We start from the raw sequence: 15,272 nt of genomic DNA, 5'->3' as shown, positions 1-15,272 counted from the left end.
TGCTGAAAACGTTTGCTGACCCCTGACTTTAACTATACCTGGAGGTCTCAGGGCGGTTCACAGAAAAGATCACAATATATAAAATATATAAAATCAAAGTAAGAACAATAACCCAATAACATCCCCCCCCAAAAAAAGAGCCAATTTTTAAAAGGGTATAGAATGTCAGTCAGGTCAACCAAAGGCCTGGTTAAAAAGGAACATTTTTGCTTGGTGCCTAAAGGTGTATAATGAAGGCGCCAGGCAAACTTCCCTGGGGAGAGCATCCCACAAACGGAGCCACTGCAGAGAAGGCCCTGTTCTCGTGTTGCCCCCCCCTCCGGACCTCTCGAGGAGGAGGCACACAAAGAAGGGCCTAAGAAGATGAACTCAGGGTCTGGTGAGGTTATAGACCCCTGCCTGATGCTCTTGGTAGTTGTGGACAATACGGAACTGAATGGGACATTGGTCTAACTCAGCGTAATGCAGGTGCCTCTGCTGCAAGTTAGTGTTGACAATTCCGAGTTTGGCGGTCCGACTTTATATAAGGCCTCTTCCTATGTTCCTTTTGGGGGGTTTCCTGATTAAGCCAGAGACCATGGCATGCTGCTATCGCAAGCAAAAGCTTTTACCACCTTAGTTTAAGAGGGGAAAGCCCTAATTCCTTTCACCCCAAATATGGCCAGCTTTCATCAGTTGCGAACTGGCCAGAGTTTTGCTAATAATAATAATAATAATAATAATAATAATAATAATAATAATAATACAGTGGTACCTCGGGTTAAGTACTTAATTCGTTCCGGAGGTCCGTTCTTAACCTGAAACTGTTCTTTTTTAAAATAATAATATGCGCTCGTTCGGTGTTCCCTGGACTCTCGCCTGGTGCCCTCCAGAACCTGGCGCCCTGGAACCCCGCACCACTAGCCTCTATGGGTAAGACGGGCCTGGACAGAACTGTACGGAACAACCTTACAGTTACAGAGCAAAATATCCTCTTGAATTATATACCCAGCACATGGAACCTTATAAAAGGACAATATGAATGGACTCTCCATTTATATCTACCACAGCAAAAAGACTGATACTGATGAACTGGAAAAATAAAAACGCGGTTCCCTTCTATGATTGGATTGAAGATTTATATAAACTCACAACGTATGAACAACTTGCATATAAACGCAGACTTGCCACGGACAAATTCAATGAAATTTGGAATCCGTTCTTGCAAATACTGTAATAGGTTAGGATCTGGTGAAGTACAATAACAACCTTGTAAAATAAGCAGTTTTGGGGTCCCCCCTTTATTTTCCCTGCTACACAGGTTCTGTTTCTGTTTCTCTTTTTTATTTACGTCTCACCATGTTTAGTGCACATATAATTATGTACTTTTTGAACTTTAATTAACATGGGTTTAAAAAAAGAGAGAAAAAGATTTGCAATGCAAACTATGGATAATCAGGACCGCCTATCTTTCTGCGAGCAGCACACCTACCAACATCCTCCGACATGATTGGCCTACAGTATAACAATCCCAACCAGGACTGGCAGCTCAGGGCATAAAATGCCACTGACCTGGAATGGCTGTTCGACAGGATTACAAACCAGTTTGGATCGTCAACTGGCAGGAGCCCTATTTAATGTTTAATGGGTCACTGCCAGGGAAGCGACTCCCTTAGGACAGGCAGGGGCGCTGCCCCACCAGCCTCTGCCCTCAAGCCAGTCTGCACCTGCCTGCCTTTTTCCTTGTAACCAATCACGGAGTGGTGTAACTCTGCCTGCCATTGGCTCTGGCTAAAACACCTGTGCGTCTGCCTGCCTCCTGCCCTACCAGTCTTGACGGGCACCAACCAGTGCCAGATTTACATATAAGCTATAAGCTAAACAAGCTATAGCTTAGGGCCCCACTCGCTTGGGGCCCCCAAAAAAATTAAAGGGAAGAAAAACAACTGGATGCACGTTTTCAAAACACTGTATGTACAATCTCTCTCTCTCTCTCTCTCTCTCTCTCTCTCTCTCTCTCTCTCTCTCTCTTCCCCCTTCAAGTAGCATTTTTTTCAAATCAGTTTCATTTGTTGAGACACTGGGAAGAAAAGTGGGGAAAGAGGTGGAGGGGGGAAAGGTGAGTGGGATTGGGGTCGGGTGGCGATGTTTAGATTTGGGTTAAAGAGTAGGAGGTTGGTTGTAGAGAGTTTCCTATATGTAGTCATATAGGTGTTTGTTTGGGGTATTTTGGGCCATCTGGCATTTAGCCGGTTGGTCCTAGGTCTCAGCTGGCGTGGAGGGCCATGTTCAGGGACAGGCCATCCCCCCTGTCCACGGCTCCCTTGACCAACTACATTCTTTCTGCGGCACCCCTGTGGGGCTCAGTAGCTCAGTTATGTCACCCCTTGCCTGAAGAGCCGGCAGCCCCTCACCCCTTTTTCAAACACCCTCCCTTGTGGAGTGTTCCTTCAGCCTCCTTTATTCTCCCCTCTCTTTGGGACTCCTCTGGGCAGCTGTCTGAGCTGCCCCCCCCCAAAAGAGATGCCTCCTCCCACTGCCCCACAGGGGCCTAGGAAGCACCCCCTGGCCAGCCCCAGAGGCACCATTCGCCTGGGAAGGTTGTAACCAGGGCTGCCGCAACACACAGCTGTGTGAGAGGCAGAGATGTGTGAGGCCATCAGAGGAGGGAGGGAAGGAAAGAGGGACAGAGGCCAGTGTTGCCCGCGGCACCCCTGACCATCATTCAAGGTGCCACAGGGTACCACGGCACACTGGTTGAAAACCACTGGCATAACCCATCCAGGTTATAGTCAGATTGCAAAACAAACTGGCTTCCGCTGCTTAATTTTCCAATAGGGCTGAGGTCTGCCCCTTCTCTTTCTGCCCTAACCTGATCACCAAACAACAATCATAAAGAAGAAGAAGAGTTTGGATTTGATATCCCGCTTTATCACTACCCGAAGGAGTCTCAAAACGGCCAACATTCTCCTTTCCCTTCCTCCCCCACAACAAACACTCAGTGAGGTGAGTGGGGCTGAGAGACTTCAGGGAAGTGTGACTGGCCCAAGGTCACCCAGCAGCTGCATGTGGAGGAGCGGAGACGCGAACCCGGTTCACCAGATTACGAGTCTACCGCTCTTAACCACTACACCACACTGGCTCTCCTCGGTTACACTTCTGAAAGTGTGCTTTGTGAAATGTTTTTTTTGGGGGGGAAGGAGTGTCTTTCTAGTATGGGGAAGATGGCAAAGACATTGAACTGGGTGGGGTGGGGGTAGGGAAAAGACATGAAGAGATGGTCAAGCAAGGGTTAACAATCCATTTATTTATTTTAATTCTTGAGCATATATAAGACTGCAAATCAGCAGTGCCTTATTTTCAGAGGGCTTGTTGTGGAAGAGTACAGTATGTTTGGACACCTTTGGACTTTGTGTTGGATCATGAGATCCTGGTAGTTACGCAATGCATTTTCCTTTGTTATATTAATTAGTCTCGCCTTTTATTCTTCTGGAGACCCACCCGCTTTTATATCTTTCCCCCAGAGGCATACCTAGGGTTCCTTGTGCAAGGAGCGGCATCAGCGCCCGCTCCCCTCCAGACAAAAAGCACTTTACTGCACACTTTTGGGAGGTTGAGTGAGGAGGACAGGAAGCTTCTCCTGAGTTTGATCTTGCTGCAACAGTGGCTTCCGTACAGTCATACACTCCATAGTCTGTTAGGTGATTTTTGCACCAGCACCTTAGGTCTGCACCCTGGGGAGGGGCTGGTTTTGCCAACCTCTGGGTTTTGTTGTTGTTGTTTAGTCGTTTAGTGGTGTCCGATTCTTCGTGACCCCATGGACCGGAGCACGCCAGGCACTCCTGTCTTCCACTGCCTCCCGCAGTTTGGTCAAACTCATGCTGGTAGCTTCAAGAACACTGTCCAACCATCTCGTCCTCTGTCGTCCCCTTCTCCTTGTGCCCTCCATCTTTCCCAACATCAGGGTCTTTTCCAGGAAGTCTTCTCTTCTCATGAGGTGGCCAAAGTATTGGAGCCTCAGCTTCAGGATCTGTCCTTCCAGTGAGCACTCAGGGCTGATTTCCTTCAGAATGGAGAGGTTTGATCTTCTTGCAGTCCATGGGACTCTCAAGAGTCTCCTCCAGCACCATAATTCAAAAGCATCAATTCTTCGGCGATCAGCCTTCTTAATGGTCCAGCTCTCACTTCCATACATCACTACTGGGAGAACTGCTGTTAGCAACAGTGTCTGTCTTCCTTATAAAGGCTGAGTCAGTTCAGGCCAGTGATTTAATCCCGTTAAAGAGAGGTGCTGAACCTCAAGCCTGTACTATCAAGCCCCGCGTCTCAGTTCCTGCTGTGTGGAGACAGGCTCCGAAGGCTCATTATGAAAGAAAAGGTTTGGTGACACCTGAACCATTTCCCTGAATTATTATTTCATAAATTCTGGTGCTGAGCTCTGGCACAGCAAACAATTGTGGGACTAGAGTTAGGTTGACATGAAGTCTAAACCAGGCTGTCTAAAGTGCTTGGGGGTTAAAAACATCCCATTCCCTACATTTCCCTCCTATTTCCAAGGGAATCCAGACACTGTGCCAAAGGCTGCTCCTGGGGTGATATACAGCTCTCCAGGGCAGGACAATTAGTCGCTTGGTGAGCATGTAAAATCATATGCTAAGAACGATTGAAACTGCCGGTTTTTCAGCAGGAATGGCGAATCCCAGTGGAAGCAAAAGAGGACAGCAGGGGCAATTGTTAAAATGCCAGGCAGATTTCTATAGAGCAGGCTCTAAACTCCATGCTCTTGGGTGTGCTAGCTTGTAAAGCCATTTGGCAATCCACAGCAATTACTGTATTTTTTGCTCTATAAGACTCCCTTTTTCCCTCCTAAAAAGTATGTGCGTCTTATGGAGCAAATGCAGGCTGCGCAGCTATCCCAGAAGCCAGAACAGCAAGAGGGATTACTGCTTTCACTGCGCAGTGATCCCTCTTGCTGTTCTTGCTTCTGAGATTCAGAATATTGTTTTTTCTTGTTTTCCTCCTCCAAAAACTAGGTGCGTCTTGTGGTCTGGTGCGTCATATAGAGCGAAAAATACGGTATGTCGTATACTCAGGGGAAGCTGCATAGGGTCTGCCAAACTGCAAAAATAACAGATCCCTCCCCGAAGGACGTGAGAAGAGTCCTGCACGGATCAGGCCAAAAGTTCATCATCTAGGTCTGTATCCTGTTTCAGCAGCGGCCAACCAGATGCCTACAAGAAGCTCACCATCAGGACCTGAATACAATGGCACCCTCTCTGTTTGTGCTCTGCAGCAACTGGGGGAAGGCTGTAGCTCATTGGTAGTGCATCTTGCTTGGAAAGAAGACATTCAGACCCAGAACTGGGAGAGACTCCTGCCTGAAACCCGGCCAGTCAGCGAAGAAGAAGAGTTTGGATTTTATATCCCGCTTTATCACTACCCGAAGGAGTCTCAAAGCGGCTCACATTCTCCTTTCCCTTCCTCCCCCACAACAAACACTCTGTGAGGTGAGTGGGGCTGAGAGACTTCAGAGAAGTGTGACTGGCCCAAGGTCACCCAGCAGCTGCATGTGGAGGAGCGGAGACGCGAACCCGGTTCCCCAGATTACAAGTCTATCACTCTGAACCACTACACCACGCTGGCCCTGTTTAGGGAAGTTTTTAATGTTTGATGTTTTGTCACTTTATTATTATTAACATTCTGTTGGGAGCCGCCCAGAGCGACTGGGGGAAACCCAGCTAGATGGGTGGGGTATAAATAATAAATTGTTATTGTTATTGTTATACTCAGATGAACCAATTGTCCGACAGCAGCTTCCTATGTTCCTAACTGGTATTGAAAGGCATATCACCTCTGACACTAGGAGTTAGGCACAAACTTAGGTAAAGGGACCCCTGACCATTAGGTCCAGTCGTGGCCGACTCTGGGGTTGCAGTGCTCATCTCGCTTTATTGGCCGAGGGAGCCAGCGTACAACTTCCGGGCCATGTGGCCAGCATGACTAAGCCACGTCTGGCGAACCAGAGCAGCACACGGAAACGCCGTTTACCTTTCCACCGGAGTAGTACCAATTTATCTTCTTGCACTTTGACGTGCTTTCGAACTGCTAGGTTGGCAGGAGCTGGGACCGAGCAACGGGAGCTCACCCCATCATGGGGATTCAAACCGCCGACCTTCTGATCGGCAAGCCCTAGGCTCTGTGGTTTAACCCACAGCGCCACCCGCATCCCAGGCACAACCTTAAGTGCCACCTTATCAACCATGAATCTCAACCACTCTCTCTCTCTTTTTTTAAATGTATTTTTATTAAAGATTTTCTTGGTTTACAAAAGTACAATGGTACCTCGGGTTACAGACGCTTCAGGTTACCGACTCCGCTAACCCAGAAATAGTACCTCGGGTTAAGAACTTTGCTTCAGGATGAGAACTGAAATTGTGCTCCGGCGGCATGGCAGCAGCAGGAGGCCCTAAGTGGTGCTTCAGGTTAAGAACAGTTTCAGGTTAAGAATGGACCTCCGGAACGAATTAAGTACTTAACCCGAGGTACCACTGTAAGCAGGTTGGCTGAACCCTTCTGTTCAGTTCTGTTCTGGCCTTTGAATGAACAAGAACTGTCTGAAGAATCGCTGTGTCGTCTGATACGTTCACCCACAACTTAACACTTAACCCGAGGTACCACTGTATAAGATAAAAAACAATTAAACCTGCATACAGCAACAGTGTTTTGTGTTGTGTAGGCTTCTGTGATGTAAGTAATGGGCCCCGCCTGCTGCCCTGCTCCCTAAAATATCACTGGTTTGCTCCTTTCTATATATAGGGTGCCTACATTCTGCATGGCAACATGTGCAAATGGCTTTAGATACCTGTTAGGTCCATAAATTACCATATAGCATATATTCAACACAAAAAAACGGTGACAATTTGTTGCTGACAAAGGACAGCTGGACATATAAAGGACCCCACTACCTTCAGTAGCTTAGGGCCTCATCAAACCTAAATCTGGCCCTGCTTTTCTTGTCTGTGATTGGTATCTTCTGTCGTTGTTTTTTAAATCTGCTGTTTGTCAGCCTTCGTCTTGAGTGCCTGACCTCCATCTTTGACATCTTGATTCTCCTGCTTTGAGACTGTCAGGCCCAGCTGGCTTTAACCTCATTCTGCCTTTGGCTCCCTTCTTTGGCCTTGATGCAGCTGTATCGATCAGCTCTCTTGACTCTTTGCTTGGCAGCCTGACTTGCTCATGGTATTGATCCAGCGCAGATTGATCTCCTGGGCTCTGATCCTGCGAAGGCTGCTCACGATCCACCCTGGGTTTGATACCAAGATAGGACTCTCCTGATGGCAGTGGAACTAAGAAAGTCCGAAATAGTTGCTCAGGCAGGTGTTTAAAATTGCCGTATTTTTTGCTCTATAAGGCTCACTTTTTCCCTCCTAAAAAGTAAGGGGAAATGTGTGTGCGTCTTATGGAGCGAATGCAGGCTGCACAGCTATCCCAGAAGCCAGAACAGCAAGAGGGATCGCTGCTTTCACTGCATTGCTGCTCTTTTGGCTTCTGAGATTCAGAATATTTTTTTTTTATTATTGTTTTCCTCCACCAAAAACTAGGTGCATCTTGTGGTCTGGTGCGTCTTATAGAGCGAAAAATACGGTAACTCATAGCTGAGGGGGGATAGCTGAGAACGGACTACTTTTCCTTTTCCTTAAATGCAAATAAAACATCTACCAAAGAACATTGTCCGAATGATGTTTTCCACAAATTATACAGTATTCCTGCCCCCCCCCGCCCCTGTCATTGTAACAAGCAGGGTGCTTCATGAGCTTGCTTTCCTGTGATCAGTTACAGAACAATCCTTTACGTGTCCTGGAGGGTGCAGCGCCAAACACTAACAGCCTGATCCTCTATTCCCTTTTCCCTTTCCTCTTCTATGGGACCCTACATTTAAATTCTTCCCTGGTCTCCTTGCTGGCCCTAGTAGGACCAACTTGGCCAGTTAACCCTGGTGATCATTTGATGTCTACTGATTGAGTCCACCCCTTTTTTTCTCCCCCCCCCCAATGACCTCTGAATTTTAGAATTTTATTGATATTGATGCAGCATTTTTATGTTGTATTTTATGCTGTTTTTAAGTTTTTTAATCAGTGTTTTATATTTGCTGTTAGCAGCCCTGAGCCCGGTTTTTAAACCGGGAAGGGCGGGCTTAAATAAAAATTTATTATTATTTTATTTTATTTTATTTTTTATACATACATACATACATACATACATACCCTGCCGATCTTGCTTGGTTTTCCCAGCCATTCTGGGAAGCTCCCAACAGAATACTAAAAACACAATTGGTTCATTTCCAACCAGTGCATACTCCACAACTTCCTGCTGAGACCCAGTCTGAAACTTTTTATACCACAAACGTTCTGGGATTGTTGGGTTTTTGGGTTGTTGTTTTTTTGTCCCACTTTCATTGTGCTATGGCACAAGAGTGCCCCTCCATTCAGCAAAAATGCAGTAACACTGGGGAAGTATCACAGAAGAACTAACGAAGCAGACTGATGTGCGGACAGCCTGGTATAAATCCAGCACAAATGCATTGTGAGTCAAAGACATATTGCAGACAGAATGTATCTATATATCTGTACATACAGACAGAGAGAGAGACAGTCTGGATTCAGTCTGGATTCATTGAATTCAGTGGGGCTTTCTCCCAATTATGTGTGTACAGGACAAGTACCGGTATTTGAGGGCTCTTCCCATTACTCCTCTAGAGGTTGGGGGCGCACTGCCCGCGCAGATTTACGGCCCCACATTGCCACATGGGGCAGACCCTCCAAGTGTCTCTGTTTCCCAGGAAGAGCATTTACAGAAGCCATCCTGGTTTCTGACTTGATCCGAGAAAGTTCCGCTTTTCCTTAGGACGTCCCTATTTTCATGGGGAAAATGTTGGGAGGGCAGCGACCCCTAAGCCAGGGAGCTGAGGAACTATGCAACTTTTAGAAGGCATCTGACAGCAGCCCTGTAGGGAACTTTCCTAATGCTTGATTATGTTTTTATCGCCACCCAGTGAGATAGGTGGGGTATAAATGGTAAAATAATAATACAGTGGTACCTCGGGTTGAGAACTTAATTTGTTCCGGAGGTCCGTTCTTAACCTGAAACTGTTCTTAACCTGAGGTACCACTTCAGCTAATGGGGCCTCCTGCTGCCACTGCACGATTTCTGTTCTCATCCTGAAGCAAAGTTCTTAACCCGAGGTACTATTTCTGGGTTAGCGGAGTCTGTAATCTGAAGCATATGTAACCTGAAGCATCTGTAACCCAAGGTACCACTGTAATAATAATAATAATAATAATAATAGGACACCCCTGTTTTCATCAGAGAGGTGTTGGAGGGTATGATGGGGTGGCCTGCCTAGGTTACAACGTCTGAGAGGTTTCAAGGCTAGGTTTTCGCCTCACACTCCAGGTTGGTACAAAAACTATGCCACCCCTGAGGCCTGTTGACTTGTGAGCAGGCCCGGCTGTGTTTGGCAGGATTTACTTCCAGCCAAGAATGTGTGCAGTGAGGAATGTTGCCTTCGTTTCCCAGATGGTTTTTGTGTGTGTGTGAGAGAGAGAGTGTGTTGTTGTTTAGTTGTGTCCGACTCTTCATGACCCCATGGACCAGAGCACGCCAGGCACTTCTGTCCTCCACTGCCTCCCGCCGTTTGGTCAAACTCATGCTGGTAGCTTCGAGAACACTGTCCAACCATCTCGTCCTCTGCCGTCCCCTTCTCCTTGTGCCCTCCATCTTTCCCAACATCAGGGTCTTTTCCAGGGACTCTTCTCTTCTCATGATGTGGCCAAAGTATTGGAGCCTCAGCTTCAGGATCTGTCCTTCCAGTGAGCTCCCAGGGCTGATTTCCTTCAGAATGGAGAGGTTTGATCTTCTTGCAGTCCATGGGACTCTCAAGAGAGTATGTGGGAAACCCTTATTTTGGCTAGGGGCCTAATAACAGGACCTGGCTGGACCCTCGCCCTCCATGCCTTGCCTTGAGGGGCCATGGCTGCCGCATGCCTGCTTGCAACAGACCATTAGATGAGACATAGGAAGCTATTCCTAGGGACCGAGGACCCTTCCTCCCCCGCCCTCATAAAAGGGGGGGCGCCCCCCAAGTTGATGGGCATTTCCAATCAATCAAATGGCAGTGCACCATGTCATGTGATTGATTTCTGCAGCGTATGAAGTAAAACTGTTTGCAGGAGGACTGGACTAATACTTGTAGTTTGATGGTGAATTTTGGACACAACAGAGATGTAAAAGATTCGGATTATTATAAAAGATGCAGGAGGAAATGATTAACAATAGGACTTACAGCAGGGCCGGATTTAGGTTTGATGAGGCCCTAAGCTGCTGAAAGTAATGGGGCCCTTTATATGTCCAGCTGTCCTTTGTCAACAACAAATGGTCGGGGGGTTTTGTGTTGAATATATGCCATATGGTAATTTATGGACCCAATAGGTATCTAAAGCCATTTGCACCTAACAAAATATGTATTTTATCAAAGTAATTGTTGAACTGAAAGACAATTAAGAAGTATATTAATAGTGAATTTTGGGGGGCTACCCAAGAGAATGGGGCCCTAAGCTATAGCTTGTTTAGCTTATACAGTGATACCTCGGGTTAAGTACTTAATTCGTTCCGGAGGTCCGTTCTTAACCTGAAACTGTTCTTAACCTGAAGCACCACTTAGGGCCTCCTGCTGCCGCCGCGCCGCCAGAGCACGATTTCAGTTCTCATCCTGAAGCAAAGTTCTTAACCCGAGGTACTATTTCTGGGTTAGCGGAGTCTGTAACCTGAAGCGTATGTAACCCGAGGTACCACTGTACATAAATCCGGCACTGGCAAGGAGGGAAGCCCAGAAGATTCTTTGGAATCTTGCTTTTATGTTATATACTGGATATGTGATTGTAAAACTCTGGTTTGAAAACCAAATAAACATATATATATATATATATATATATATATATATATATAATTTGTTTATTTCGTTTTCAAGTTGGGGTGCCAAATAAGGTCTACCCTGCAGAATCTGTATATATATATATATATATATATAGAGAGAGAGAGAGAGAGAGAGAGAGATTCTGCAGGGTAGAGCTTATTTGGACCCCCCCCCCTTTATATTATATTCAAGTTGGCACCCCTGAAAGGAGTGCTGGGGCGGGGGTGTCCCTTCTTGGTGGGTATCTCTCCCCCCTCCGTTCACTCGCAAGGATTCTCCTCGATGTGCGTGTCCCGCATTTCGGAAGTAAGAGGCGGCGGCGCGGATTGCGCGGGCGCGCGCGTGTGCCTATTTCTTTATTTTTATTTTTATTTTGCAATCCCCCTCGCCGCTTTCCCTTTCGCCTGCAAATGGCTTCTGCACCTTTAAATAATTCATCGCCCTGTCTTTTGCCTCTGCCTCCTTGCATGGGGCTGGCTGGGGAGGAGACAGCAGAGGAGGCAGCAGCAGCAGCAACAACAGCAGCCGCCCGAGCCTGGTGACATCAGCGCCAGGGCTTCAGCAGCCACCTGCTCCCAGCCAGAGAGAGGAAGAGAGAGGAAACTGCTGGGAACCCCCGAGGATCCTCCTCCTGCTGCTGCTGATCTCCCAGATCTCCCCTCCACCCATCCCATCCCTTGGAGACCCCTCGCCCTCCAGGTAAGGGGCGCCGATTGCATGGGCCACCCGGGTTGGGAGGGCTGGCTTTCTGCGTGCAGGGAACCCCAGATGATCCCACCGAGCTCGATCCGAGCCAGGCGGAGCCTGGGAGATCTCTCTTCACCATCAGAAGGCTCTTTTTTATTTTTTGCCTCCTCCTCTTCTGCCTGCAGCAGCTGCCGATTGGAGCCTCCCGGGTCCCAAAGGCAGATGCGTTCTGTCTTCCATGACTCTTTAAAAAAGTCAGGAGAGAGTAAGCCGGGAGATCGGGCGGTGGGGTAAACCCTGCGCCCCCCCCCCCCGTGCAAGTTGCAGAAGGGAAATAAAAGTTGGCTGGCGCTGCTGCGTAAAGTCTTGGTTTGCTGGGAGCGGAACTTGCACTCTGCAACCCCAGCTGCAAGCATGCTGGCCTCCTGGAAATAAGTAAAATTAATCTTGGATCTCGAAAAGGGCTTTGGAAACAGAGTAGTACGTAGTAATAGGTTGGAGGAAGTTGTCTGGGAATTCGGGGTTCTGGGGTTTCTCAAGAGTTGGGGGAATACCTCTGCAGAGGACATGTGGCCTTGTGGTTAGAGCAAGGGCACCTTATCGTCCGTTGTTCAGGAAGTAGCAGTGGGGTGAGAAGGGGACAGCCCTGCAGAGCTGGAGCAGAACCCTGAATTTCAGGAGGGCATCATGGGAAAGAATGGGCGCAGCAATATAGCCGCTGGCACGTTTGCGAAGCTAAGCAGGGTCTGGTATGGTTTCAGATTGGATGGGCAACCTTGTATTGAGATTCCTGCATTGCAGGGGGTTGGACTAGATGACCATTGGGGTCCCTTCCAACTCTAGAATTCTGTAATTCTTCCGTCACAAGCTGCGTGTGACTGGATGCCTATTCCCCTTCAGCTCTGGGGGGGGGGGAAATGTATGTGTATTTATTTTGCATGCTGAGCATTGTCGCTATTCTCTCCCCCCCCCACTGAAAACTGGGGTGCCATTTCTGCACCCCATGCAGGAAATGAATGAGCTTGCAGAGCTTTTGACTGAATGAACATTCTGGCTTGGGTGGCCTTAGTTGCAAGATAAGTTCAGGTGACAACGCCCTCCCCCCCCCCTCCATTTCTGGCCTGGAATATGTGGGGAATTCCAGCTGAGAATTATCTCACATCTCCTTGTGGGTGCTCTGTTTATAGTGAAAATAGGGGGAGTGTTGTTGGGCAGCAAGCGGTTTGCATTTGGGCACCAGTCAACGCCTGACTTTGCCGTCCTCTGACGCTGGCAGTGCTGCAAAGCATACTCTTCTTTGAATGGCTTCCTGGCTCTGGCATCACGCCTGGCTTTCCTGAATTTGTGCAGTTGGCTTGTAGTTCACGATCAGGGGGCTATTCATTCAGTGTGGCTTGACTGAGGCAGGAAATCCCATAAGCGACTCATCCTCTGCCCTGGCAGTAAAAAATAAAAAATAAAAATCATGCTAATAAATTAAATAACGAAACCATCTGTGCCCTTTCAGGACACACCAAATCAATACCTGCCATCACGGGCATATAATAACCTTGCAATCTTGACCATAGCATTCTCTGAATTAAACTGGATTGTGGGTGTGCACCCACCCATCGGTGTGCCACTTCTTGTCGTGACTAAGAGAGACAGGTTGGCAGTGATGGGGTTCCTGAATTTCCTATCTGCCCAAGGCTGTTGGCTCAGCAGTCAAATGATTGGTTAATAAAGGACCCTCGGGCAGGGTAGCCCAAGTCATTTTGCCACCTGAGGCGGAAAGACAAGAAGGCAAAGTCTTGTTCTGAAGCTGACCTGATTGACAGCTGTCTCTCACTTCAATACTAGCAAAAGGAGGGACAGCGTGTCCTTAGGGGGTGTAGGGCAGGGCAGCTCTGCTTCCCAACACCTCATTGTCACCCAGGAGCAACTGCTGCCTGAAGCAGCTGACTCACTCTGTCTAATGGTAGGGCCAGCCCTGACCTTGGGAACTTCATGAAGCCAGTTCCTTTGAATCTTGGATTTGTTTGCGTGCTTCTGGACTTGTATATATATTCTACTCAGCCTTGGTGTTAGGAAGAGTGAAATTACTTCAACTATAAACAAGGCTGTATATGATTTGGGCTTACCCCTCCCGCAAAGAAAACTGCAGCAGGAGAAGCCAGGTTCTGTATGCCTCTGTATTAAAAAAACCCCCAACACACATAATAAGAGAAATGTGCATATTTTTCATTTAAAAAAACCAACAATTCTGCATTTTTGTATTTTGCATGACTTCTTTTGGTTTTGCTAATCATCAGTAGGGGTAATGAACCAGCTGGGCATTAAAAGCCTCTCCTCTAACCCACTGGAAATCTTATTTAGCCACCTCTTTTGGCAAGCATTGCCTACACATTTTCCAACACATCTTTGCGTCATGCAGAGAGAAGGGGGGGGGGGATGAAATTAGCAAGAGGCTGTATTCTCTTCCGAATACCACAGTCTTGTGTTCTGGCAGAATCACAGCCCTTCTTATAAATGAGGGTCAGACCCCCTTTTGAGCGAGACCTCTTTATTAAAATGGTAAAGGAAGTATTATTTGTATGGCATATTGTTAGTCTGTGTGCAAAACAGGGCTGTCTTTTGCAAGAGCGTGGATTTCACAATAGCTGATAACTGTTCATGGAGGTTTAAGGAACTAGGGAGATCCCAAGGTATGGAACAACATTTACCCGAATAATGTCGTTCAGGCATGATGATGATAATGATAATAATTTATTTCTTTGTACCCTGCCCATCTGGCTGGGTTTCCTCAGCCACTCTGGGTGGCTCCCAACAGAATACATTAAAAACACGATCAAACATTGTTGTTGTTTAGTCGTTTAGTCGTGTCCGACTCTTCGTGACCCCATGGACCAGAGCACGCCAGGCACTTCTGTCCTCCACTGCCTCCCGCAGTTTGATCAAACTCAAGCTAGTAGCTTCAAGAACACCATCCAACCATCTCATTCTCTGTCGTCCCCTTCTCCTTGTGCCCTCCATCTTTCCCAACATCAGGGTCTTTTCCAGGGAGTCCTCTCTTCTCATGAGGTGGCCAAAGTATTGGAGCCTCAGCTTCTTGATCTGTCCTTCCAGTGAGCACTCAGGGCTGATTTCCTTCAGAATGGAGAGGTTTGATCTTCTTGCAGTCCATGGGACTCTCAAGAGTCTCCTCCAGCACCATAATTCAAAAGCATCAATTCTTCGGCGATCAGCCTTCTTTATGGTCCAGCTCTCACTTCCATACATCACTACTGGGAAAACCATGGCTTTTACTATACGGACCTTTGTTGGCAAGGTGATGTCTCTGCTTTTTAAGATGTTGTCTAGGTTTGCCATCGCCTTTCTCCCAAGGAGCAGGCGTCTTTTAATTTCGTGACTGCTGTCACCATCTGCACTGATCATGGAGCCCAAGAAAGTAAAATCTCTCACTGCCTCCATTTCTTCCCCATCTATTTGCCAGGAGGTGATGGGCCCAGTGGCCATGATCTTCGTTTTTTTGATGTTGAGCTTCAGACCATATTTTGCGCTCTCCTCTTTCACCCTCATTAAAAGGTTCTTTAATTCCTCTTCACTTTCTGCCATCAAGGTTGTGTCATCTGCATATCTGAGGTTGTTGATATTT

General features: G+C 47.4%; 1 protein-coding gene and 1 long non-coding RNA gene across 2 annotated transcripts in view; one reads left to right on the top strand and one right to left on the bottom strand.

Annotated features, from left to right (window-relative positions):
* The window catches only part of LOC309526709, a 52,784-nt gene that overhangs the window by 33,308 nt on the left and 4,204 nt on the right, over positions 1-15,272 (bottom strand). The gene's annotated exons all lie outside the window — the stretch shown is intronic.
* The window catches only part of BAZ2A (bromodomain adjacent to zinc finger domain 2A), a 70,265-nt gene continuing 66,505 nt past the window's right edge, over positions 11,513-15,272 (top strand). The window contains exon 1 of the mRNA XM_082212346.1: positions 11,513-11,650. The gene's annotated coding sequence lies outside the window, so the exon portion shown is untranslated. The remainder of the gene's footprint in view (positions 11,651-15,272) is intronic.

The sequence above is a fragment of the Podarcis vaucheri genome, assembly GCF_965113315.1.
Source record: "Podarcis vaucheri genome assembly, chromosome: 2".
In the NCBI taxonomy this organism is placed as follows: Eukaryota; Metazoa; Chordata; class Lepidosauria; order Squamata; family Lacertidae; genus Podarcis; species Podarcis vaucheri.
Note: the sequence above shows the minus strand (reverse complement) of the source record. Positions and strands in the feature narration are given on the sequence as shown.